This window comes from Lepisma saccharinum, unplaced genomic scaffold (genome assembly GCF_977018435.1).
Source record: "Lepisma saccharinum unplaced genomic scaffold, izLepSacc3.1 HAP1_SCAFFOLD_403, whole genome shotgun sequence".
In the NCBI taxonomy this organism is placed as follows: domain Eukaryota; kingdom Metazoa; phylum Arthropoda; class Insecta; order Zygentoma; family Lepismatidae; genus Lepisma; species Lepisma saccharinum.
This window is the reverse complement of record NW_028143107.1, coordinates 273,289-277,008: the sequence shown is the minus strand read 5'-3', so window position 1 is coordinate 277,008 and position 3,720 is coordinate 273,289.

Here is a 3,720-nt window from a genome sequence, read left to right as displayed (position 1 = left end):
TTTAAGTCCACTTTATGCGCAGTAAGGCTAATCGGGACTGGACCTACAGTTTAAAGTGGAATCCGAACCACTTGTGCCTCCACCGGGTATCGAACCCGGGACCCCTTGATTACAAGGCAATGACGCTACCACTGCGCCATGGGGAGGCCCAAAAAAAAGAGTCGAGAGTGCAGTCCTGATAATCCAGTCAGCCGGGGGGGAGTTCACCTACATCGATACCGAGACGCTGCCAGTCTACCTCGCTCCTCTCTACCTTAAGTGGGTAAGACGACGTTCCTTTCTTTCTCTAATATAACTGGTCATTTATTTAGCTAGAGTCAGGCCTTAGATTGTTGTACGACGTAACATGACCAATGTTTAATGCAGTATACAATAAACCATATTTAATCTACCTATGTTGTGTTATGTTCTAGCGAGTAAGATTACTTTTAAGTAACGTTTGTATCCCCAGAGCGTTACAGTTTGGTGGAGATGCGGGGCAGACTGGCAGCGTCTCGGTATCGATGTAGGTGAACTCCCCCCCGGCTGACTGGATTATCAGGACTGCACTCTCGACTCTCTGGACTCTCAGAATCAACTGACCCCTTCCAGTCTATATCCTGCCCTTTTTATATTTGTATATGTCCTTTGTCTCACCCTTAGTTCTCCCTTAGGGACACTTGCACTGAGTGGCTTGTGTACTTAGTTAGTCCTTTCTAGGAATTAAGGATGTGCAGGTGCCTCTGCACCTACGAAGGAAGTGATGGGTCAATGACAGCATGACTAGTCGTGTTGATTCCTATCTTTCAGTCTTCTATTGTAAAAGTTGAAAGCTTAACCATGAGAACATTCGTTACATCTGGAATACATATGACCGAAATTGAACCCCCTATCTTGTATGAAACTTCAGTACCTCTACTATACCAACTTCATTATAGTGAGGCATCTTCTGAAATTATAGACTGGGAAAATCTACCTTCATCTATAGGAAACACTCCTATTACCACCGACCCTTCACTTCAAGGATGGAGCTATTTCCTTATTACGAAAACCCATATCCGAACTCTATTTTTAAAAGAACAAGATAACACTAAAATTCGATATCGAATCCTACAATTCCCAGCAACAGACTGGATTAATATCCAACGTCTTGATCTTGCTAATGCACCCCACGTAATGCATATCCTAATTACTGCTTGTCAAAAACGAAAGATACATCCAGCGATAATATCCTTCCACACGCTAGCACAACATATTCAGACGCTGGAAAGTAAGGTAACCAAGTATAATTACACTCTGGCTATATCGTCCAATAACTTAGGACAGTATTATAACATACCGATTTTAGAATGTACTATTGGACCCAACTACACCTTATTCGCACTAAAAATACCTCTTATCAGGAAACACTCTACTATACAAGCATATAACTTGAGACCTTTACCTTATCAATTTGACCAGCATGTTTGTCAAATACAATTGACAACAGACGTAATATTATTCGACGAACACGAGCATACTTATTACGAACACTTTTGTTCCATATCAACTGATATTTTATGCTTTATCACGCCTGTTAGAAACATTTTTACATCGGAATATCGATGTATTGACTCTATAGTTAAACAAGAAGTTCAATCAGTAGTGCAACACTGCCCACTACAATTTAGCTAACAGTACAGCATAACCAGTATTATTATAATAGAAATGTTCTGGTGGTAGAACCTACACCTACTGTAATATCTCTGTGGTATTAACTTACATGCAGCCCATACCTTTTGGGACTGTTTCTTCTCCGTCACATTTCCTCGCCATTTACCCTTAGCGTCGCAATTAGCCTCAGAAGCAAAAAAAAAAAAAGCGAAATCATATATTTGTTTTTTTTATATCTCTGAAACCACCTATACTATAGAACTACATTTAATGAATTTTGCAGTCCTCCTGTTTGATCTGTTAAATAATCAAGTCAATAAAAATATACTTACATAGAAAAATCTGTTTTTCAGATACTTTAATCGGGTAATCTGCTTTTGCGTACTTCCTCAGAAATATAGTTCTTGCCACATTTATATAAATCGAAGTCTAGTTAGAGTTGGCCTGTAAGTACTTCTGGTACAAGTAGTTACTTGAAAAAGCAAATATTGGGTGTATAAAAGGTAGCATTCTTGTGAAACAGTAAAAAATCAACCTCATTTCCTCGTAGCATTAGCTGTAAATGCTTCTTGAAGATTAACAAGGCTCTGGCGTGTGGGCTTACATCACCTACAATCCTTTGTAAGGTTCGTGTTGTCCTATAAATTGTCGATATACATACTAAGTCCCTAGTTACAGCCTAAGGTTTTAGTTTCAATCAGAGAATTTCAGTGTTCAGATAGTGATTGTAGCCTCGTATAATAAACCAAATGAAAATAACCCAAATGTTGATGCACCCAAAAAACCAGTAATACTTCAAAAATACCTTGAAAAAGGCTATAAGGCTAAATTATTCTTCTAGCTTAGAAAAAAAGTTTAGCAAGTGGACCTATGGTCCATATAGTCAGTTGTCTTTGAACTTCGTCTTGTCCTGTGAATTGTCAATATATTGATAAATGGTTATATATATATTATTTTTTTTAAAAAAAAGGAACGAAGTTGGTAAGCGTCCAGTTATGGACCCATCGGTAAAAAATTTCAGTCTTTATAGACACACAATAATTTTCGTTACACTAAAAATTTGGCCTTGTATAAAGGTAAATAGTCGAAATGATAAACATTTCGTGTACTTTATCCAGTAAGCCTTAGCTAGAAATACAATAACAGCGTTACAGACATAAAAATTAAGCAAGCTTTGATATTCTAGTGGCACATAATAAATATGAAATATCCTTTAAAATACTCTGACAAATAGTTGTGGGTTATCTGAGATCAAAATTTTCAAGCCCTCTCTCCTGCATAAATAGGCTCTAGAATTCACTAAGCCTCAAAATAATATTGGGTACATAAAATAAAAAGCAGATGGAGAGTGATGCTGATCGCATCATCTCCAAACAGCAAAAATAAAAGTATATGGATGGAGCCCTACCTGATATATTTAGGAAACTTAGTATAAGAGTAACAAAATACTCAGCAAACTCTAAAATAAACAAACTTTCCTACGTAGCAGGCGTAACCTGACCTAAATAAATACATATAGAAATACAGAACCAAAAATAGCATAGTGGAAATCAGTAAACCCTAATAATAATAATAATAATAATAATAATAATAATAATAATAATAATATATTCTGTGGCTTACATTTTAGCTAAAAGTACTTTTTCTTTAGTGTTTTTGAAAAAATTTAAATAAATACTAAACTCTAAGTTAAAAAATTGTAAATGTATATATGATACAAAACAAAATAAATAAAAATTAATACATACCCTGCAAAAAATCAGTAAGAAAGTTGAAAACATCTGTTTGTGCATCCAAAATATAATAACAAATCCTTCCTGACTGGATTAAATTGTGTTATTTGAGTAATATTAAGCCTAAACTTGTAAAATAAAAGGGTAAAACTTCACGAAACACACTTCATGTGTACAAAAATTAATTCAAACCACATCTAAATTGTGTTATTTGAGTAAACTAGAGAATAATCCTGTAAAGTTGGAAAAAATCTCTCTCCCTCTCTCTCTCTCTCTCTCTCTCTCTCTCTGTGTGTGTGTGTGGATGTGTGTGTGTGTGAGTGCGTGTGTGTCCAAAATGTAATAAAAAACACGT